Here is a 24303-nt window from a genome sequence, read left to right on the forward strand (position 1 = left end):
CCAGGTCCAGATGCCGGGCCCCCTCCCTCCCCTCCCTTGCATGCCACCCCTCCTCCCTCACCTCCTTCCACTAGGGTGGGTGGGCCAGGTCCAGATGCCAGGCCCCCCTCCCCTCCCTTGCATGCCACCCCTTCCTGTTAGGCCAGGTTTGATCTTTTACAGTTGCTTCTAGGGTTGCCAGTCTCCAGGTGGAACCCAGAGATCTCCTATAATAACAACTGATCTCCAAATGACAGAGATCTGACCCCTTGGAGAAAATGCTTTGTGAGATGAACTCTGTGGCATTATATTCAGCTGAGGCCCTTTTCTTCTCCAAACCCTAGCCTCCTCAGACTTCACACCAAAATCTCCAGGAATTTCTCAACCTGGTGCAGGCTACCCTAGTCAGGCCTGGCCCCAGCAAGTCCTCCTTCAAAGGCCCAAATAGACCTCGAAAGGGCCCTGCCTCCTTCCCCTGCCTTTTACTGGCAGAACCAAGCCTGGAATCTGTGGTTGCCTAGTAACAGTTACTGAATGAATCCTTTTATCATTTTTGGCTTTTTTGAACCTCCTGTTTTTTTAAAAAAATATTTCAGATTTTTTTGCAAATCAGCCTTATAGAAAGAACAATCTGTCCAATGTATTGTTGAAGGCTTTCACGGCCTGATTCAACTGGTTCTGGTGGGTTTTTCGGGACGTGTGGCCGTGGCTTGGTGGATCTTGTTCCTAACATTTTGCCTGCATCAGTCGCTGGCATCTTCAGAGATGTATCACAGAGGGATACATCTCTGAAGATGCCAGCCACAGATGCAGGCGAAGCGTTAGGAACAAGATCCACCAGACCACAGCCACACAGCCTGGAAAACCCACTAGAACCAACAATCTGTATGTTCACAGTGCTAGACACTGGATTTAAATATCCAAAGATTTGCTGATTTCGCTATGCAATTTATAGATGTTTCTTCCTATTAGCTACTGGTTTTTTTTTGGTCTTTTGTTCCTTTCTTAGTCTTTTTTGTTGTTGTTGTACAAGGTTGGCTGGAATGGGAGGCATTTCTTAACAGACTGTTTCTTGTGAATTCATATCGCAGCAAACCACAGTTAAGTATCAACTTTGGTTAATAAACCAACTGTTATGCATGGTTTGGTGTGAATTGATTGTCTGTGTTTAGATGTGACAGGTAGGTTGGGATTGAGCAAGCCTCATTTCATTAGGCTGTAATAGTTTATTAGCCTCAGTTTGTCATGACAACTGAGTATATCCTTAGAGTCTGTAAGCCTGTGAGCAGGAGCAAAATTACTCTGCAGTCCTTCAAAGCATCTAGGACATAGAACTGCTCTTTTAGTATTGGTAGTAACCCCAAAGCTCTTAATATGCATCTTTCCCGAAATGTGAAGAGTTGGTGTTGGAGGGCAGGAAAAGATTTGCACAGAGATAATTTTTCCAGATAGGAATGGTCAAAATGTTTTCCGGTCCCTGATCCAACACTTCTGCAATGAAGGATCATTTCTAGTTTCTTTTCCATTGCTTTTCAGAGTAAGATGGTTTTTGTTTATTGGATTACTGCAGTCAGTAAGGGCTGAAATAAATGTACGGCTCTATTTGTCTTCATGGCACTAAATCATACTCAGACTAAATGGCATTGTGTCCATCCGAGAGAACAGGGTCTCTCAGTCTTGAGGCATATTCAAGGAACTGTGTATTTATATTTCACAGGAGTTTGTATAAATGGAATATTCTTGCCTTCCAGAGTGGCACTACCTGGGGCTTTTCATTCTTATTTCTGTTCTCTCCCCGCACAGTGCTTGAAACAGAGCCATTTAAACAAACACTATTCACACTGAGGAAATGGAATATAGTTTTTTTTTTTTACACAAGGCAAACTGCCTTGCACAAGGCTGCCCACTGTTTCAATGGTGCTTTGAGAACAGAATTTTTTTAAAAAAACCTTCACATCACAATCAAGAACTTTGTCTGTGCCATTCACTAGATAGGTGTTCATTTCAGCATAGTTTGGTCTGTGAATTGTTCCTTAAATTTGAGCAGACGCTTGCAGATGACTCGTTGACCTTTTTCAATGTTTATAGTCAGCGAGGCAAGTTTAAAACCGAAATCTTCCATCTGTCCTGCCCTGAGGTAGTTTAACTGCTGTTCTATGGCTTTTATGTACATGCTCTGATATTTGTTTATTCCCCTCACCCAGTGATTATTAAATCAGGAAGCAACTAACAATAATTGTGTTCCTTTTATTGGCCGATTTATATACTGAGTGAACTTAAGTGAAATACTGAAGTGCTGCTCTTTTTTTGTGTGTTGTGGTTTGTTTTTTTTTTAAAAAAACCCCTCTGTTACTTAAACATTTCCTTCATTGTATTGTCGAAGACTTTCACGGCCAGATTCAACTGGTTATGGTGGGTTTTCTGGGCTGTGTGGCCGTGGTCTGGTAGATCTTGTTCCTAACGTTTTGCCTGCATCTGTGGCTGGCATCTTCAGAGGTGTATCACGGAGAGAATCTGTGATACACCTCTGAAGATGCCAGCCACAGATGCAGGCGAAACGTTAGGAACAAGATCTACCAGACCACGGCCACATCCCGGAAAATCCACCACAACCATTTCCTTCGTCGTTTATTGTAAGAGACCTCAGTCAAGAGTATTGTATTACTTGATCACTCTTTAAGTTCATTTAGAGCAGAATCAGCTAAGGTCGTCTCCTTAGAAAGGGCAGGGCATTGTGCCATGTGGGCTACTAACATCACTGCATGGATCCATTCCAAAAGAATTCCTTAAAGATGATCTTGTTTGTTTGCTTGGGGGAATTTTTTTTTTGTATGTTACTGTACTCCTTGGAAGCCCTCCAGTGGCAGATTTTATGGGGTATTCCCTAATAGTTTGCAGCGATGAGTTGATCAGCTATTCTGTCTTAGTATTTTGCTGGTTTTTGTTTGTTTGGGTGCTCAGACCCACCAGCAACCTTGCCACAATTGTGTGAGTGGCAGGAAGTCAGCTTGATAGCAAAATATCAGTTGACTGACAGCACAGAAGAGAATTTCCGGGGCGGGGGGGGGGGGGGCCTCCGGTGGCAAGAGACTTAGGTTCACCCGTGACACTAGAGTTTGGTATGGAACTCTGCACATGTCACCTGGCTGCGAAAAAGCAACTTCAGAGGAAAAGAGGTGGGATCTTTCAATTGGGGCTTTGGGGAAAAATGTTTGAGCTGTTTCCTGAATCAGAAATCTCTCCTTCCCCACAGCCTGCATTTAAACCCCATGCAGGAAAAAGGATGTGCAGCATATGGGAATCTCCCCCCATTCCTTCTCTTCCAGACCTTAAAGCAGCTTGGGGGATTTTTGATAGAAGTGGCACAGAGGTAGAGAAATGAAATCCCTTTCCCCAGCTTTCATTCATTCTGCCCTCTCCCCTGCCCTCCCAGCAGCTTTTAAAACTAAATTATTTATCTGGAATTTGTCACAGAACTCCAGCATTACAGATTGGTAGATCTGTGATCTTCGTGTTGGTCAGTAACATGGAACTGGTCTTGGTTCCAGGAGGATTCTGGGTTGTTGTGTTGGTGTTCCAGCTGGAAATGACTGCTGTTAACTGCTTTGGTTTAGCTGTCCTCGTTCCCTTCTCTGGCTTATCTGTCTTCAGGGAAATGGGTACCTGCTGTGAAGTAGTTCTGTAGATGCCACTGAGCATCTGATGAAGGCATTTAGTGGAGGTGAGTTATCGGTGAGAACAGGTTACAGCCCTTCTTATCTCTCCACTGCTTGATAGTTGCTGCTTGTCTAGGTTTTGTTTAGCAGAGTTCAGCTGAAGCCCAAAGAAAACAAGGGGCGTTTTCTTCCCCTATACCCCTTTTTCCAACTTGTGCATTGCAAGGGATCATCAAAACAAGGCAATTTGTGGGAAATTGTCCAGCTGATCTGTGCCTCTTCTGTGCTTACTTGTTGTTAAGCCTGTTCTTTCTCTTGAGGTCATTATCAGAAACGGCTCTCCTCGTGTAAATCACGCTGTGCTAAATCTGACCCTGGCTGGAGCTAGGCGTCTTAGCGTTGGAATAACCCGCTGAAAGATGTCAGGGTATCGTCAGCTTGAATAACTTGCTTTTGCTTGACAGGAGCTCGTAGAAGCATCCTCAGCTGCAAAGAAAGTATAAATCTCTCTTTGATGCTATATCATATTTAGAAACGAGGCCTTTATCTTGCTGGAGCAGAAGGTATAGGCAGTAGAAAATTCAGAGACTTAGTAGTTACCTAATATGACCCTGAATAGCTGTTCTTGGCAGAAAAAAAAGCAGCAACATCTCCTTATTTTAATAAATGATTTGTCTTAGATGAATTGCTGAGGCTTCTTTCGGCATCAAACTATAGTCCCAGAGGCATATTTAAGACTGGATCAGTTACAGTTGTATAGAAAGAAGGGTGGAGGATCTCATTTTAGAAGAGAAACGGTGAGCTCTTTTCTTGATTACTGTCCCTAAGTCTGTTCCTCAAGGCGGTTTCTTACCAGAAGTGAGCTGATTTGAAGGAATACTGTGTTTCCCCTAAAATAAGACCTACCCCGAAAATAAGCCCTATCATGATTTTTCAGGCTTTTTGGAGGATGCTTAAAATATAAGCCCTGCTCCAAAAATAAGCCCTACTGGTAGTTTCAGATCAGGATGTGTGATTCTGCAGGGTGCTCCCTGCCAATGAGGATGCAGCTTTCATCACACGTGACAGGGAAGCAACGGGGCTGCAGAGAACCTGCCTTAATGAATTGTGAAGGTATCATATTTCCCCTAAAATAAGCCCTACCCCGAAAATAAGTCCTAATGCATCTTTTGGTGCAAAAATTAATATAAGACCCTCTTATTTTCGGGGAAACACGGTACTACCTTGCGTGGTGGTGGTGGTGGTGATGATGAAGAGGTTGCAGAGAAGTTGCCTTCAGACAACAGCACAGTTTAGCATCTGTCCCTTGCAGACACCTTTCAGATTGAATCGCTCTCTTGTCTCTCCAGCTGCACTGCGTTTCGTATTTCCCACCCTTTTAGACTTAACCAACCTAACTAGGGTAATCGAACTCCCTCCATGCTGGGTTGCCCTTGAAGACAACCTGGAAACCGCAAATGGTTTGTAATATTAACAACCTGATCATTTTCTGGGGTTAGCTGGTGGAAGCACATCTTATCCGTTTTAAGCCATTTTTTTCCCAAGTCTAGTTCAAGGTTCTGATTATTAGAGAGAGAGTGAAGAGTTGGATTTATATCCCCCCTTTCTCTCCTGCAGGAGACTCAAAGGGGCTTACAATCTCCTTGCCCTTCCTCCCTCACAACAAACACCCTGTGGGGTAGGTGGGGCTGAGAGAGCTCGGAGAAGCTGTGACTAGCCCAAGGTCACCCAGCTGGCATGTATGGGAGTGTACAGGCTAATCTGAATTCCCCAGATAAGCCTCCACATCTCAGGCGGGAGAGCTGAGAATCAAACCGGTTCCTCCAGATTAGATACACGAGCTCTTAACCTCCTATGCCACTGCTGCTCCTTTAAAGCTGTTTACGATCCTGGACCCATGGATCTAAAGGATCTCCCTATATATCCCTGTGTGTGCCTACTGAGGTCCACTCGTTGTCAACTCTTGGTTTTTCCCCTGCTTTCAGTATTGATCAGAGAATCATGCTTTTCCTGACATAGCTGCCACCCTATGGAATAGGCTCCCTGAAGAAGGTAAGGGAGCTCTGTCTCTGGAAGTTTTAGGAAGTGTTCTTGGCGGGACACTTTAGTGATTAGGGCTTTTAGTGGGTGAAAGCTGCAGCCATTTTATTTGGACGCAGGGGATTATTTAGAACTCCACTGTACCGCTGTATCCTGTAGACATGGATTTGTAAACCACAAGGGGAATGTGGGGAATAAATATTTAAAAGTGTAATTTTTTTCAGTCGTAGATCCGGGTCGTAGATCAATCTGTCTGCCACTGTTTTGGCCCTAACTTCAATTGTAAAACGAGTCATGAGCACACGATTATTTCTGTGCAGTAAGAAGAGTTACTTTTCTCCATCAACTTTAAGGCTTGGTCTTGCGTTAGAAGCAATAACTGTACAAATGTAAGGCCAGGGGCAGAGAGGACACTTCTTGTTGGGGGGGGGGGGGGGAAATCAGCCAGACAAAGTTTTGTGTAAGTTTTGGGAGCATAAAGGCAAAGTTTGATCCCCCGCACCTCCAGAATATGACTCTTAAATAGCCAGGTTGGGAAAGACCCATGTCCTAGACCAGGGATTCCCAACCAGGGTTCCGTGGTACCCTGGGGTGCCGTGAGCATGTCCCAGGCCATGCTACTGGCCCCCCTCACGTTTGCGGTGTCTCCTGCCGCCACGAGCAAGGATATAGAGCTGGCCCAGGGAGCAGGGCTTGCCATAAGGTCAGCAGCCCCTACCCACCCACCCACCCACCCACCCCACCCACCCGTGCTTCCCTTCACCCTGGGAGGGGAAGGTGAGGGGTTGCAAGCAGGGGAACTGGGAGGGGAAGGTGGGGGGAAAGGTGGCAGGGGTACCGTGAGACATTAAGAGTGAGGTCAAGGGTACCGTGATGTCGAAAAGGAAAACACTGTCCTAGACTCTAGAGTTCCATTGCTGCTCACAGTAGGTCTCCTTAAGTGTCAGTGGATTGACCTGCTGTAAGTCAGCTTTCTATATTGGAAGACTTGTTCGGTTTTTCTCATCGTAGCCTCTTTCCCTGATCCGGAACTGTCTGGCGGGACCAGTGTCACCTTGAAGGGACTGTTGTGGAGGCGGAAGAGGAGAGAGTATGATTCAATTGTGAATTGTTGCTGACAGTAGGAACTGACCTTGATGTGCTTTGTCCCAAAGGACAGAATATTCATTTTTATGCTGCTTCAGAAGCAGTCTTTGCTATATTTAAGGTATCTGAAAGCTGGAGCCTGTCTCAGGCGTGTGTGTTCATCACTGGAGGGTGGCATCATTGGGTGAGGACTTGCGTTCATAAATGGGCCATTGCAGAAATGTGGGGGGGGGGATATGTCTGCAATATTATAACATCCTCTCTCCTCCATAAATCTGTGCTTTCGAATGGAATCAATTTGCAGGTTTTCTCCTAGCACTTGGCGTGGTAGAAACAGTGCTGTTCTGACGGGAAGTGAGGAAATAAAAACAATTTGGGTGTGAGGGAAAGTGGTTGTCAGTCTGTGGCCTTCCTTCAGTGATTCCATTTTGCTTAGGCAAGACAGCATCGCTCGGATCACAGGAACATTGAGAATGTTGGCCCAGGAGAGATTTTCAGGGTTGGGAATTTCCTGTGGATGAAAATCTTAGGTTAGTGCCGCCGTGAATCGAGACTGCTTTGGCAGACGTATCTGTCATTGGCTGCAATTGCACATTTTAAAAAGATCAGGGAGGCGTCAGGCTGCTGATAAAGAGATTTATTTGTGGGGTGAATTTTTTATTTTGGCATACTCGGAGAGAGCGGTAAAGCAAAAACCAGAGACCAAGATTTATGTTGAAAGCTGCAAGGAAGTTGGATTGTCGTCGCTAATGTACCGTGCTGTGCATCGTGCTCGGAAGCCTGATAAGTTTTGTAACTGTCACGAAAGAGTGCTTGTTTTTGCTCACAGTATGACTTTCTTCGCCACCCCCCCCCCCCAAAAAAAACCCACTTCCCTATCTAATGGTTATGATTCCTCAATTCCCCCGGAGCAAGAGCAATGGATTCTTTATCTCTGCTAGAACAAGCTACACAACTTGTGACGCTCCATGTTGAACACTTGTCTTGAAATTCATAGATAGCAGTTATTCATGGGGCATTAGTAAACATCCATTTTTGTTGTATCCTTGTAGGGCAGGAGAGCAAGGTTTTGTTGAATACTTAGTAGTCCGTGACACATGTCCAGTGGGCTGGGCTTGGCCAGGCAGCTCAAAAGAGGCAAAGGATAATTACTGCAGATAGCACTGAGGAAAAACAACTGTGTGGATCCCTTCCTTCTGGACAATACTAACATTTGTGGCTGGAGAAGCAGTGAATGACCTGCTGTCACACAGTTTCTGTTAACACTATGGTTAAAGATACGTGTCAGGTATTAAGCAGTTCATTCCCCTTATTCTAGATCAGGGGTCTGCAGCCTGCGGCTCTCCAGATGTTCATGGACTAAAAATCCCATCATCCCCTGCAGACCCCTGTTCTAGATAGTTGTGGGGATGGGGCAGAGACGTAGCAAGGGGGAAAAGCGCCCGGTGTACCAGTGCATCCTCTGCACCCGCCCCAAAATGCCCTCGCCAGACCCCCACCTGGTGTGTCATCCCCCCCTTGGAGATACACCTCTGGGGTGGGGGTCTTGGTGCTGATGAATGAGAGGAGGAGGAGACCTCTACCCACAGCATGGGAAGATATTTCCATTCAAAGGAAACCATATTAAGATTTGAGAAGCCAGCATTGCAGAGAACTGAATGTCAAATTCCTAATTACCAATCTGCTATGACTTGAAATCTCTAATTTGTCCCCACTTTGGCATCCTGTCTTCCCTTCCGTCCATTCCCTGCTAACTATCCTCCCCCCATCATTCCAATGCTGTCTTGAACTGATTGCTTCAAGAGTGCTTTGAACTCAATCTGTTTTAAATCATTGTGATGGCCTTGTGTATAAAGGCTTCCCTTCTTAAGGAGGCTAGTTTCTATGATGGACGAAAGAAAACACAAATCACTGTGAGAAATGGAAGTCTCTTAACGGGTGTTTTTTTTTGGAGTGCTGTATTAGAAAGGTGGTCAATTAAACACACTAGGTGAGGGACGGGAGGGAGTCTCAGAACTGGTACACAAGCCATCTTCAGGGAGAATGGTGGAAAAAAAAACCCTTCAACTTTTAGCTGATTTATGGAAAGCCTATAGGTTTTCAAAGCAGGAAACGAACCAAGGTGGATTGCTGTTGCCTACCTCTGCACAGCAACCATGGAGTTCCTTGGTGGACTCCCATCCAAGTACCAACCAGGGCCAAACCTGCTTAGCTTCCAAGATTTAGATCGGGCTAGCTGGAGCTTTTCAGATCAGAGATGATACTCAATCTACATCGGAGTGGAATGAAGTGCTTTGTGGGTCCACAATCATAAATTAACCATGGCTATTATTTTGTGCATACATCTCGGAGTGTGTCTTATTAACACTGCAGGGCTTATCTGTGGAGGGAGGATGAAGAGGTTTTGTATGTGAAGAATTGGAAATATTGCAAAAATTAGATGATATATTGCGAAAATGCTTTTTCAACAGAAGTCCAGAAAAGTAGCTCTCTTGCCAACAATTTTTTTTAAAAAGTCAACTCTCAGAGTTTACAAAATTTTTGTTTCCTGGGTACCTGGAGCTAATTCTTATTTACTCTAGATGACCAAGTGAGTGGCTTTTTACAAGTCAGTATTAAACAACTGGTTCGAGGAATCTCTTGCTCAAAAGGGTATTGAATGATGACGTAAGCCAACAAAACTTGTTTTGATGAGTCTGGATGTGATCTGTAATTATTTCCTCTCTTTGTCAGTTGTGTATAACGATTTGCATAATCCATCTGTGCATCATAAAGGGTATACTTGATTCCATATTTTCAGAACTTCAGTCTATAATTTCTAACAAGTCCCACGGAATAATGCTAATACTTTCATATAGCTGGATGTTTGCATCCTGTTTATGAGTATGAATAAGTCTTCTAATCCCTGCTCATGCCCTGTGCATTTTTCCAATCCACTTATTCATAAACAGTGGCTGATGGCAGTTGATGAAAATAGATAATGTTTAATCCTCCAGCAGAGATGGATTTGTTTGACTTTTATGTACTGCTTGGTGCATATGGTGGCCTGTAGTTGATTTTCACACACGGGCAACAATTACCTCTGTGTAGGAAAAAGGACTTGTGCATAGTAGACAGGATTTTCGGGATTTTCATGGTGACCATGCTGAATACCGCATGAAATCTGCAGATACTTCAGGATAGACAATATTGACCTTGGAAGACCAGTGGTTTGGCTTCATACAAGGCAGCTTCATGGGTTCCGATATGGATGGGCCAAAAACCATTGACCATTGAGCCCAGAGGAGAAGAGTAGTACAGAAGACCACAGGAAGGTTGAAACTCCGATGAAGAGGAGCAATTTCAATTCGAACTGGTTTTGATCTGTGTAGAATTTTACAGTGGGGATTCGACCCATATCACACGCCTTCTGCAAGTTCAGTTACAAGTGTCTTTCCTCTGTTTCTTCCCTCACATTGAGAAGAAACCAATCTTCTTTCATTTGGGCATTTTTCTCGAAGCTCAGCCTGTGTTTTCAAGTTAGTCTCTTCTTTTACAACCCCCATGTAGTTTTAATTTTAAGGTACAAGATGTTGCTGCTGCTGATGGTTGGTTGCATCTGTTGAATGTTGTGAGCTGCTTTGTGAGATCCGGTTAAGAAAATCTAAAATTAAAATGTTAAGGCTTGCAAACATCTGTGATGTTAATAGTTTACATTTCTTAGGTGTAAACCTAAAACTGCCTTAGGTGTGTGCCTTCAAATGTACATGTAAGTATACACGTGTAGCAAATGGTGGACCACTTGTAAGAGTGTTAGGAGTCTAGTAGAAGAAATGGTGGTAAAAGGACTGTGATGTAGATGAAACTGCTTTCTATTGGTTCAGCCCACTGGTCCATCCAGATAGTCTATTCTTACATGAAGCTGGTCTCTGGGCTGTCATGCTGAGAAAGGTCTTCAACATCTGCCATCTCAGGACACAAACTGAGATGCGATCAAATCATGAGTGTTTGTCTGTCTGCAAAAGGCCGTTTGTTACACATTCAGTCCAGATTCAGATCAGAGAGAATGGAGGTTTAACCCTTCAACTCCTGCTGAGTTTTGAAGCAGGCTGGTCATGTGGTTGACACTTTAAAAGAGAAAATGCATTATTAACGCTGGCAAAACTGAGCAGGAGAGGACCTTCAGATCCTCTGAAGATGCCAGCCACAGATGCAGGCGAAACGTCAGGAGAGAATGCTGCTAGAACACGGCCATACAGCCCGGAAATCACACCCCAGTGATTCCGGCCATGAAAGCCTTTGACAATACATTGAGCAGGAGTTTATTAAATGCCCCACTGTACAGTCTTCTAGTCTAAATCAGTGCTGTGTACATAATTGGCCATTTAGAGGTAGAGGAAGATCCATATTCCTTGTTTCACTTGTTGATTCTCTGAGTTGTTCTAATGGGGGATTCGAAGGAGTCATCCTAGACTCTTTTTCAGGCAAAGCATGTGGTCGGCCACAGTCTCTCCCTAACATTTTCAGGTTAATAAAGCTATTGACATTTTGTAAGGGGAATGTCGTGATTAGATACATGATATAAGAGAGCTTGCTGGAGTTGAACCAGAAAGATGTGGTTCTGAATCTCTACTTAGCCATGAAACCCTTTTCATCGGGTAGCCTTGGGCCAGACATACATTCCCCCAGCTTGGTTTTAACCTACTTCAAAGGGTGTTTGGGAGGATAAAGTGGGGATAAACAACTCTGAGCTTCTGAGGGAATATAAATGTTGGAGATATCTGTGATGCTTATATTGAGGCCAGCCTGCCTCAGTAGTCTGATCATGTTTGTCAAAAGGGCAAATTCAGACTGGAAACATAGATGCCAGAGATCCCGTTACCTCTTTTATATGAGATGTTGGCCTTTCCTTTTAGTTGCAGCACAATATCTTGTTGTGACTGTATAAAAGACATTTAGGAAATTGCCAGTCTGGTGCCCTTTTCAAAGAGGAAAATACGCAAAGCCTGTTAGGCCTGCCAGCACTTCTAAAGAGGGGTACTAGGCATCAGCAACACAGGAATGAATTTAAACTCTTTTGCTGCTATGTCATATTGATGAAGTGTCTGACATTTTTTGCCTGTATATGGTCATTTTTGTCTTGTCAGGCTAGCAGGAATATAGTCCAAGTTGGCTGGTTGTGTTATTGCTAATTCCCTCCCTCCCTCCCTCCCTCTGTCCTTCCCATCCCCTTTCAGTTTGTGCTTCCTTCTGATTTCACATGTAGTATGTTGTGATATTCTTGGCATCCCCACCCTCCCAAAGTTTACTTCCTTTTATGCATAACATCTTTGGCTTGAGCGAAGCTGAACTGTACCCGAAACAGCGAGTTATTTGAATGGGAGTTACCCAGTTGTTAGGACTTGAGTTCTTACACTTACCCACTCTCTTTTCCTTCCTATCACAGTTGATTTCAGTGCAGACAAGCTTAAAGAACAACTTTGCTGAGGAGTTGTAGTTTTTCCGGGCTGTGTGGCTGTGGTCTGGTAGATCTTGTTCCTAGCATTTCGCCTGCATCTGTGGCTGCAGAATTTCTCTCTGTGATACACTTCTGAAGATGCCAGCCACAGATGCCAGCGAAACATTAGGAACAATATCTACCAGACCACGGCCACACAGCCCGGAAAACTCACAACAACCGGTTGAATCCGGCCGTGAAAGCCTTCGACAATACATCAGATTTGCTGAGCTTCAACAGCTATGCCTTCATGCAACTGCCCTCTCTGCCTTCTCCTACAATGTCTGATCACCATAAAAAGAGTCAGTCTACTCCCTTTGTAGAGATAGCAAACTCTGGAAATGATGTCACATGATTTCACAGGACCTTGTCCTTTCAAGTAATAAGCTTAAGAAAAGCTCTACTAAATGAATGCTGGCATAAATATAAACAGTAGTTTGTCTGTCTGTTTGTTTATTTATTTAATTTATAGGCCGCCTCATCCCCGAAGGGCTCGAGGTGGCTCACAACATGGCTGTTTCCAACAGCAGATTAATACAGCATAAAAGTTAACCCATTAAAACTCAGCAGCAATTAATAACAATAAATAAATTAAAACAACAGGATTGTGTAGAACACATATACACATTCATTCCACATTTTAAGAAACCAGGGCTTCTTTCTGATTAAGACTTGTGAAGAGACGCCTTGGGCCTTGCCAACCCATTACAAAAGCTTCATGTTGCGCTTATGACACCAAGACTCGTCCAGTTGGAGGTTTGTGCCTCTCAGGTGGACGCTGACCCTTTTGTTCGTGTGTCCGAGGCACGTTACTCATGTGGCTACTTATAAATTCGGCGAGGAAGCCAATAATGGCTCCACGGGCTGGTTTGAATACCTAAAATTGTGTGTGTGCGGGGATGGGTGGGGTGGGGTGGGGGTGGGGGTGGGGGGAAGAAGCTGAAGTTGCTTCTCTGTACGCACTGTGGTTGTAAATGCAAAACAGCTGGTGTGCATTTGCTATGCACAAAACTCCCATTACACTTCTGACACACAGTCTTCATGTCATCCGCTAACAAACACAAGGGCTTTATAACATGTATTGAGGCCCCTTGTGCACCAGTAGACCCCCCCCCCCACACACACACAATGTTTGCTACCTGTGACTTTTTTAAACAAGGGGGGGCCTGGCCACTAAACCTGGGATCTTTAGTGTTGTCTCCTCTTAAAATCTGGGAGGATTGCAGCTTCTCCCAATGTAGTGTTTCTAATGGATGGTGGGAGGCCGTCTTGTTCGGTTTTCTCTGCACTTGGTTCAGGAGGCAGGATCAAATTTCTTGGCCACTCCCACTTGCCCTGCAGGAGCCATCTTAACTCCAGTATCTTCCTGCCTTGCACAGGGAGAACAGGATCATCGAGAGGCTCCTAAGTTTTTAGCGAATTTGTGTGTGTGTGTGCTTGTTTGTGTTTTTTCCCTTGGATGTTTAGAGCAGCAGTGGCGTAGTGGCTAAGAGCAGGTGCACTCTGATCTGGAGGAACCGGGTTTGATTCCCCGTTCTGCCGCCTGAGCTGTGGGCCAGTCACACCCTCTCACCTTAACCTCCCTTACAGGGTTGTTGTGAGGGTAAAATAGGGAAGATGATGTAAGCTGCTTGGGTCCCCATTGGGGAGGAAGGTGGGATGTAAATGGTTCTTGGATCTAGACGTTTTGTTCTGGGAAAACCCATCTTGGCTGGAAAGCGAGTGTTCTGAGACACTTCCTGACTATTTTTATCTGGTGTGCAAAGCGATCCATAAGGGCCAGAAACCAACAGGGAGTTTGGAATACAAACAGATGACACATGGCAGAATTTTTGTACTGTTCGTAGGGAATTCATTGCATGATGTGAAATAGGAGAAATCAAAAATATTTATCTGCCTTTGCGGAATTAGCTGCCTTTTGTGATGTCTTTCCCCTTCCTTGCCCTTTGGCTCCTGAAGAATTTGCTTTTGTCAATAACAGGAAGAGTGTTTTCCTTCCACGAGCAAGCCACTCCGTAGCTATTGGCCATGGACTCCTAAGATCTCAGTTGGCCTTACTGTCTCTTTCCTCAAGTTAAGAGCTTCATATATGCTTTTTGGAACTCATTTCTAGTCAAACTTGATTATTTGTGATCCGGGTGTTTTGAATGTTGTTACTCTGCATGACTAAAATAGTTTGGTTTAGGTCAGTGGCCGGCCAACATGCGGGTCCAATCCTTCACTAGTCAAAGATTCATGCTGTAGTATTGGGCAAGTCACGCTGACTCAGTCTTGGTTTATTCCCTACAAATATTGCCCCTTCTTGTTTAGGGTAAATTATGAAGCTTATTGCATAGTACAAATGCTTTCTGAATGACTGATAAGCCCTGTGTTAGACAAGGCTTTAGAAAGAGCCTATGTATGTATTTATTCATTCTTGCCAAATGGAAGAACCTGGAAATCATTTTTGAAGGATGCAATGTAGGGTTTTTTTTCTGGATGCCAGTCAATTTTCTTGGAGATCCTGTAGGGAAAGTTGGTATGCATAACAGTAAAGATGGTGGTGATCTTGCTACTTCCCCAGAATTCAGAGCAGCTAACAAAATATGACCCACTCCCAAAATATGCATAACATGGATATTAAATGCAAAGGCAGAGCCCAGTATGAAACGGGTTTCTCTTTAATGATTATCTCGTGCCTGTAGTAAGGGCTGTGTGTGTTTTGTGCCCAAATTGGGGGGGGGGGGGATTCTGGAGCAAGGACCCTGCCCTTCAGAAAATTGTAAAAAACAGTGTCTTTCTGTGGAGCTGGGTAGTGTATTTTGCCTCCAAGATTTATATATGTACCAGTAAGTTAATTTGGATACCAGTAGAGTCATTAAGATCAAGAAGGTAATCGAGGTACACAGACTGTAGTCAAGGCGAGGGGGTGGGGATCATAATCATAAGAAGAGAGAACGGCTCACTTGCTTTTTTGTTACCTCAGTGATAAGTATATCTTGTTCAGTGCCTCTTATTTTCAACATTGTCCAGCCTTATCTCTAACCTGCTTTGTGATCTCTCTTTCTCTTGCCAAAGAAAACAAGATTAATGGATATCTTTTAAACGTTACACTAATCCCATTGGAGCCATTTTTGCTTGAGTTAATCCCAGCACATGGCAGTACCATTGAAAGGCCCACCACCATGTTTCTTTCTGTGGGACTGACATATAGTGGGTTGGGTGACTTTTACCAGTTATAGCCCCACTATGGGAGTGAGGTTTGTGTTGAATGATCCTATAGTGCTGTTTACATTTGGAGTCCCTCACCACTAGGAAGAGTGCCAGTCACAAGGTCTTTTGCTATGGTGTCTTCACTCTCCATCTTGGTGGGGTGCTGATGTTTGTAAGGGAAAAACGTTGTTCATTTATGTGGCCCGTCTGGTTGCAACCCTTTTTAGGATAAGTATTTGCTTGTTTACTTCATTTACAGCCTGCCTTTCTCATTGAGACTCAAGGCAAATGTATGGGATTAGAAAACAATGCAGTAAAGACCAATACAATGCACACAACAAACAAAATTATGGAACAATGAAATAAAAGCCGTCTAATACCCAATGAATAATAGAAAGGGCGAAACGGTCAGTTTTTCACACAGCAAAGCTACAGTTCTATTTCTTTTATAAAAGGAGCCAATGAAGCTTTCTGATCGTTGAGCCAAGCTTGTCCAGAGAAGCTAGTTCCAATTGTTTTTCTTTTTCAGGTGGCTGACCACTGTCCTTCTGTGTACTCATGATTGCCAAATGGGTGCAAATCATGGTTTCTCCACTGTTTGAAGAAAAATCAGTGCTATTCTAACCTTTACCTCTGTACATTTAGAATTTTGGGGCCAGTGGCTCACAGCTCCATAAAGGTAGGTGTGCAATTGATGCACTTTGACCTCATTGAACCGTAATTATAACTGTTACCAAGTGTTACTGCATCAGGAAAGAAATTCAACATATGTGCCAATTTATGAATTTTAGATGTAACAATCTGGGCTACTCCTTATGAAAACAATTAAGTGTGTGTGTGTGTGCATACATGTTTTTTTTCCTGACTGACCCCACTGCTTGTGCATAGTATTTTGTATAAATTGTGGGAAGATCGACTTTTTTAGACGAGGTAATCTGCTGTATACTTCTGGTCTGTGAATTGATAGTTTGTTTTTGGAATTTTGTATACTAGGAATTCTAATGCCCCATGAAGTCAGTCCTTGTGATCAATACATAGGATAGTGTGTTCGTGTGTGTTTTCTTAATGAAAATACGAGGTGTGATGATGGCATAGGCTGGAGAGAGGGGGCTTTGGTGCTCTGGCTACTTAACTCTCTGTCCATTTTCAAAGCTGCTATCATCTGTTCCTCATTTTCTTACCTTCACTTCTGAAGAATTCCATTTTCTTCTGTTTGTTCTTCTTTCCTCTTGTCCACTGGTACTGCTGCAAGCTACTGTTGACATTTATTTGAAAAACTGAATTTCAGAATAAGTGGATAGAAATTCCCTGGAGAGACAGTGAATCAGTGGTGAAACTACTTTGTACAAGTTATTTTGAGCATGCTATCAAAGTTCTCTCGATATGGAATTAGCATTTTTTCAGGCTTTAAGGGTGGCTTCATGGTGTATGTTTAGATTCGCACTAGTAATTTTGAGAACAGAGACATTTAGACACATTATTCTCCCTCTGAGGCCAAGGCTATCTTGATGGATGATTCCCACCATCCTATCAGGAGGCAGAAAATAGTTGTTCCTGTTTCCTATCTCCTTGCAGGAGTCCCCTGTCCGTCAGTTCTGTTCCTGCCTCATCAGGGAGAACACCTGATTTGTAGCCTGCATTAGACTGCCTTCTAGTTCAGTCAGTCATATTTGCTTCCCCCTACTTTTTTTCTATTTACTATCCATTATTTCTCATTTTACCTTCCATATTCTCCCCCCCCATCTCTTAATTGCCAGTGTAGAGATGGCGCAAGGGCTCTTTAGGAGTGAAGGGCCTGCACAAGGTGTATGTACAGTGATGATTTCCTTTCAGAAACAGAGCTGGAGGTTCCTATCATGACAGGTTCTGAAGATCCTCCTAATCTGGTGAGCATGATCCTGAGCAGGCTGCTTTAGTTGCAGCTTCCAGTGTGCCCCCAAAAGAGCCAGAAAAACGTATGAAAAAACACTGCTTACAGAAGGCTCTTGGCCTACAATTGTGTGGATTCACCCTGCCAGCCATGAGCGGTGGCCATTTGAGCAGGTGAGGCAGGGAGGCTCCCATTGCCCCCACAGACCAGTCGGTGTGGGAAGTGATGGGAATGATCAGGAATGTCTGACCCTAACTGTACCTCAACCAGGATTTGAGACTGACATGCGGGGAAGTAATCGATCTACTTGTGAATCATTTCCCCTCCCCACTAAACTTTTCTCCTTTCTTAGACTTAGGGAAGAAATTTTAAATATCTGCCTCCGTGGGTGGTGGGGAGCGGTGGTCTTGTTCTCCTGGAGGCGACCTCGGGCATCCTGATTGGGTGATTTCCAACCCTTGCTCAGGGAGGCAGGACAGATTTCTTTTGTCACTTCCTGTAGAGGGTTGGACCGCCCTTCTGGATCCAGTTGGTTTCCTGCCTAGCAGCAGGGAGAGCAGGACTTGGAGCTAGCTCCAAGAAAAAACTTGGAAAAAATCCTTTTCTTCTCTATCCTTACCCTCGTGGTGCCGTTTTTCTCCTTCGTCTTCTGTAGTAAGTCCGTCTGTGTGTGTGTGCGTTAGCGTCTAAGCACCCCCCCTCCCCGCCTTCCTGCCGCCCACGCCTCGTCTTGGCGCAAACGGCCGCCATAGAATGGCCGCCTATAGATCTTTTTCCCCTCCACCCAAGACCTTTGGAAGGTCCGCAGCAGAGGGGACGAGGTGCCTTCACCCTGGTAAAGGGTCGCAGCAGGACCACGATTCTCCACCCAGCGTACTCTTCACAGAGGCTTCCATTGTCCGCCTCTCCTCCATTGCACTTTGCCTCAACGCCAGCCAGCGGCCAAAGCGGAAAAGCAAAAAGGTGGGCAAGAAGGGGAAGGAGGCGAAGCGCCAAAAGCGCCTAGAGCCTCCGGCGCAAGAACAATCTTCATGGAGCACCAGCGCCCCTACAAGGGCCGTGGAAGGCGTAGCTCTGGGGCACGGCCAGACTCATGCGCCGAAGACAAGCAGCGTTGCAGCACAAAGGCCCGGCGTCTCCCGACGGCGGAGGCAGGAGAAGGCGTGGCGGCCGCCATTGCTGACGACGCCCCTCAGGAAGAGACACAGGCCGCCATTTTACATCCCAGGCAAGATCTTGCAATTAGGGGAGGGGGAGTCACAACGAACCCGGTTAACCCCTCACTGGCCAACACACACTCCTGGGCTAATGCCTCCCCAGATCAAATGATGCGCATGTTCCGAAAAGCCATGCGGGAGGAAATTAAAAGGGATAAGCAGAGACACAGATCCCGCCACAGAACTGGCCGCAGGAGGAGACGCAGGTCCTCGTCCTCTTCCTCCTCCTCCAACACCCCACCCCCATCCCTCAGTTACAGGGATCCCCTTAATTTACCAGAGGAAGATGAGGGAAGTGAGGGGGAAATCCGGGACTCTGACCACTTTTCCGAGGTAGATGAAACCCCCACAGAGACAAATGACCAGTGCAAAAGGTTTTTTAAACAGGAGAACCTTGCATTGATGATGGCTAAAACTATCTCTGCACTTGAGTTGCACGATTCCGCAGACGCAGAGGACCCTGCCACATCCTCCAATCCCAAAAAGCCAGTTAAAGGGGTTCCTAAGGGAAAGAAACAGATGTTTCCCCAAGATGAGGATCTACCACCAGCCTTCCCACTCCCAGAGTATTTTGAACGCCGCATTAGGAAAGAGTGGCTGAACCTAGAGGCTAGCAGAAGTTGCTTACACTCATTTCACCAAAAAATTATGCAATGTATCTTCGCCAGATCCTTATCCACAATTCATGATCAAAGACACCCCTAGTGGATGCCCCAGTCGTTGCCCTCCAATCAGGGGGACTCGTCACTAAGGACGGGGAGGGGTCCCTAAAGGACTCCTCAGACAGAAGGGCAGACGTCTTCCTTAAACGGATACATGACCGCCTAGCCCTGACCATCAGGGCACTGGCCCCGTCTTCAACCATGGCTAGAGCAGCTATAGTCTGGGCCAGACGCATCCTTGCCATCATCCCCCCAGAACTCCAGGGTATCAGGGAGGGCATGGAACGCATGCTCATGGCCGTTTCCTACTGGGCCGACTCCACATTCGATGCACTCATGTTGGTCTCCCGCATCCTCGCACTAGGCGTCGTAGTATGCAGACAGGCATGGCTGAGACAGTGGTCAGCAGACTTTCACTCAAAACAGGTAGTCTCCACGTACGATTACCATGGCTCCCGCCTCTTTGGGCAGGAGCTTGACGCTGTCCTAGTCGAGTCTAAAGGCAACAAGAAGACCATGCCTAGGTATGTTAGAGCAGAACAGGGCTCCTCCAACTATAGGTCACCCTCCACATTTAGATCCCAACGCACTCTTGCTCGGGCTCCCAGGGATGGTCGACGCTGGCAAACCTCCAATTCCTTCCGCAAGCGGAATAACTACTCCTCCAGTAGCTTCGGCAATAACAACTTCTCTTCCTTTCGTCCCTCCAACTTCCGACAAGCGAACAGAGGTGGGTGGTCGGCCCTGAACGACCGCAGTAACAGATCCTGACTTACACCGGGTACCGGTCGGCGGTCGTCTTCAATTCTTTCAGCACATCTGGGTAGGCGAACATGTCGACCAATGGACCAAGGAGGTAGTCTCCTCGGGATACCTCATCGAATTCGCACATCTACCAAAACCCCGCTTTCGTCACTACCCTACAGCCTGCAACCCAGACAAGGTTCACAGAACTCAGGAAGCCATCTCCCATCTACTCAAGATCTGGGCCATAGAGCCGGTTTCTCGCTTCCGAGCGTTTTGGCGGCATTTACTCCCATTTCTTCACCGTGCCCAAACGCAACGGCGAGTGGAGGGCCGTATTGAACTTGAAGTACGTGAACAAATTCATCCGGCTGCGACGCTTCAAGATGGAAACCCTGAGGTCCATCGTGGAGAACCTCCGTCCAGCAGACTACATGACTTCACTAGACCTGACAGAAGCATACCTTCATGTACCAATCAACCCACGACACCGTCAATATCTCAGATTCACAGTGAACAACGACCACTTCCAGTACAAGGCCCTCCCCTTCGGGCTCTCCACAGCTCCGAGAGTTTTTTAAAAGATCCTTCTAGCCCCACTCACAGCACTTCAGCTCCAGGGCATCCACGTCCACCCTTACCTGGACGACATCCTCATTCGATCCAGGTCCAAGGAGAGGGCCGTCCAGGACCTGAGGGTGGTCATGATGACATTAACAAATCACGGCTTCCTGATCAACAAACAAAAAAGCTCCCTAACACCGGCAGCGAGGATACAGCGTCTTGGGCTGTGGGTCATAGTATACTTACGCTCATATTAACTACCTGCCCCAAACGACAAGATCAGGAAAATCCAGTCGTTAGTGAACACATTCCTGCCGGCCAGACAGGCCTCCATACTGCAACTTGCCCGCCTCATGGGCCTCATGATATCTGTCATAGACATGCTGCAATGGGGGAGGTTCCATGCGAGAACACTACAATGGTTCCTCAAACCCTATCAAGACCAGATCATGCAAAAACAAGACCAGTCGGTACCACTCACAATCCAACTCAAAGTCAGCCTAGCCTGGTGGTCACAATACAAACATCTCTCCACGGGCAAGATCTATCTGCAGGAAGACAGACTACAAGTCTTCACCGACACCAGCCTCAAGGGATGGGGAGCTTCGTTCCAGAAACACATCGCGCAGGGCCTCTGGTCAACATCCCAGGCCCAGATGCCAATCAACCTCCTCGAGATGATGGCAATTCGACACGCCCTGCAACACTTCAGCCCCTACATCCAGGGCCACCTGCGTCACAGTGATGAGGACCGGACAATGTGGCAGCCAAGGCCCACCTCAACAATCAGGGGGGCTCACAATCTATCCGGCTACACCGCGAAGCAGTACGCATCCTCACATGGGCGGAAACCCACCTCAAGTCCCTCTCGGCAGATCACATCAGCAGCAACCTAAACATAAAGAGGCAGACTGGCTGAGCAGACCCATGGCGGTAGCAAGTTGGAAGCAGAATGGAAAACTCCACCCATCCATCTTGCAAGCATTAATACAGAGGTTGACATGACCATCCATAGGACCTGCCATCAGACGGGACAAGAATCATCAGCTCCCAGCATTCTCTCGCAGGTACCCGCGGGCCCAGAGGCGCAGGCCACAGACTGATCAATGCATGTAGTGGCATGGAAACTCCTATACGCCTTTCCTCCAATTTCCATCCTGCCTAGGTGGCACGGGGAAGATACAGCGGAGAGAGAAGGCAGAAGTCATCCTGGTCGGTACATGGTGGCCAAGGCTGCACCATGGTTCTCCTCCATGCTGCAACTGTCCAGGCGCTCCACCCGTACGAGCGACGCAGAGAACACATGCTGTCTCAAGGTCCTATCTACCACCCGGGACCCCAATGGCTAAAGCCTGAACCCATGGCATGAGCGAATGGCTTAAAAAAAGAAGCGCTTGCTCCAAAGGTCATAGAAACCATCATTTGCCTCCATGAGGGCTGCCTTCTTACCAACCGGATCTATTACTCCTCGTGGAGATGCTTCGCGTCCTGGGCAAACAGAAATTCAGTGAACCCTATCAATCCCAACATTCCGCAAGTCCTGTCATTCCTTCAGGAGGGATTCGAACGCGGACTCAGAAGCTCTACCCTGAGGAGACAACTAGCAGCCATCGCTTCCATATGGCCCCGCGTGCAAGGATCCTCACTATCCAGATACCCTGATATCCTCAGGTTCCTAAAAGGGTTAAAGCAGAAACAGCCGCCAGTCGTTCACCGCTTCCCCTCGTGGAAACTAAACACGGTTCTCAACGCGCTCACCAAGCATCCCTTCGAACCAATTCAGACTATACAGCTAAAATGGCTCCGCATGAAACTCCTCTTCCTAATCGCAATAACATCCGCTAGGAGGGTCTCAGAGCTCCGTGCTCTATCCGTCAACTCTCAACTATGCATTTTTCATAAGAATAAAGTTGTACTCAGATTGGATCCAACATTCATACCAAAGGTGAGGTCCCCATTCCACCTAAAGCAGGAAATAGTTCTGCCAACATTCTTTCCGTCACCATCACACCCCAAGGAGCACTTGTGGCATTCACTGGACGTTAGGTGAGCCCTTAAGGCCTTCATTATCCGCACGGAAACTATCAGGAAAACGGAAAGCCTGTTCGTCAATGTGTCCGAACCAAAACTGGGAGCCCAAATGTCCTGCGCTGCCATCAGCCAAACCATTAGATCATGCATACTAGAAGCGTACAAATCCACAAACCTTCCCAGCTACATACCAGCGGGCATCTGGGACCCATTCCACTTTCAGCTGGCACTTCCGTTCGCCGCCAGCTCTCAGAAACGTCAAATTCCGGTGGAGGACATATGTAAAGCCAATACTTGGTCCCTCCACTACCCTCATTCATCCAGGCACTTCACAAATTACAGTCCATTGCAGACCATGAGAGCTGCTCTCAAATGGGCCGTGTGCTTGAACACATTTTTTGGAGAGTATTATACCCACCCGGTGGGGGTTACTGCTTTCGGGGAGGTCTTCCAATGGGATGCCGGGGCCGCCTCAGGAGGAAACTGATCCATTGGTAGGAGACTTACCTGAAGAGACCTTCTCCTTGGATGGCGGCGAGGGCATCCTATTAGCTGAGAGAAACATTACAGCACACGATTACCATAGTTCTTACACATGGGGTACCCTCCACAGGGTTAGGGAAACCTCCACTTAATTAGGGTCAGGGAGGTTCACGTTGTCTTCAACTGAAACCAAGTTGTCTATACAGTTGGTACCCAATTGTTCTAGCAATTGTGTTACTTCCTGTTGCTACTTATATATGTTCTAGTTTTTTCCTTCCTTTTCTGCTATACTGCTGAGCAAATATTCACTGGATCCAGAAGGGCGGTCCAATCCTCTACAGGAAGTGACAAAAGAAATCTGTCCTGCCTCCCTGAGCAAGGGTTGGAAATCACCCAATCAGGATGCCCTCGTCGCCATCCAGGAGAAGGCCTCTTCAGGGTAAGTCTACCAATGGACCGTTCCATTTGGTACCCCTTGCAATATTCCCTTCCTCCCCAACTTACTAAGGCATGTTAGGTGGGGAGCCCATGATCATTTGTCCAGCTAAAGCTGCCCAACAAAACACCTCTAATAGAAAAAGAGGTAGAACAAGGGATCTGCATTCATCCTTACCAAGACAACCTTCTAATCAGATCCAACTCCTATTACAAATCGGAAGAAGATGTTCAACTCACCACATGTTTCTTGCGAAACCACAGTGAATCTGAACAACAGTTCTCTGGAGCACTTAGTGTAACCTCTGCTTGTGGGTTCTGTGGGGCAGAACTTAGAAGGAGTTTGCAACAACTAATTTTAAAACAAAATGGTTTACTTTTCCTTACCATGTGACACTTATTAAACATTAACAGTTAATATAACACTTCAAGGCCCTGTTCAAGTTTCAATTCCAAGCCCTTATATTTACAGTCTATTGATAATGCCAAGTCCAATTCTTCCTGCTGGTGGTTGGCTTTGAAGACTTCAGAGGCTTGGTGAACTGGATTCAAGATGATGAAGGTCCCCAAAAGAACTCCCATCAACTACATACACAGAAAGCCCTTAAACAAGGTGTTAAGAGCTTATAAAGAAATAAATCAAAGTCCCAGGCTGGTAGCCTTGCTTCCTCCAACTTTTCGAGTTTTTGCAGCCTCCTGCTGCTTTGAGTCTCCACCCCTTTTTGGATCAACCCATTCTGAACACAAGGGGTTACATTAGCAATTGTCATGGATACCACACCCAATTGATTCTTTGTCACGGATCAAAAGGCCAGGACAACAAGGAGATGGCTATTTAACCAATGGAGAGCAGACACTTGTCTCGGAT

General features: G+C 46.0%; 1 protein-coding gene across 3 annotated transcripts in view; it reads left to right on the forward strand.

Moving 5' to 3' along the window:
- Positions 1 to 24303, forward strand: part of CCNY (cyclin Y) — a 111858-nt gene that overhangs the window by 13661 nt on the left and 73894 nt on the right. Inside the window, exon 1 of one of the 3 annotated variants that reach the window (XM_048511171.1) lies at positions 16047 to 16108. The exons of the other annotated variants lie outside the window; for them this stretch is intronic. The gene's annotated coding sequence lies outside the window, so the exon portion shown is untranslated. Of the gene's footprint in view, positions 1 to 16046; positions 16109 to 24303 lie in introns of those variants that run through there. 3 annotated transcript variants of the gene reach the window in all.

Source organism: Sphaerodactylus townsendi, linkage group LG11 (genome assembly GCF_021028975.2).
Source record: "Sphaerodactylus townsendi isolate TG3544 linkage group LG11, MPM_Stown_v2.3, whole genome shotgun sequence".
Classification (NCBI taxonomy): Eukaryota; Metazoa; Chordata; class Lepidosauria; order Squamata; family Sphaerodactylidae; genus Sphaerodactylus; species Sphaerodactylus townsendi.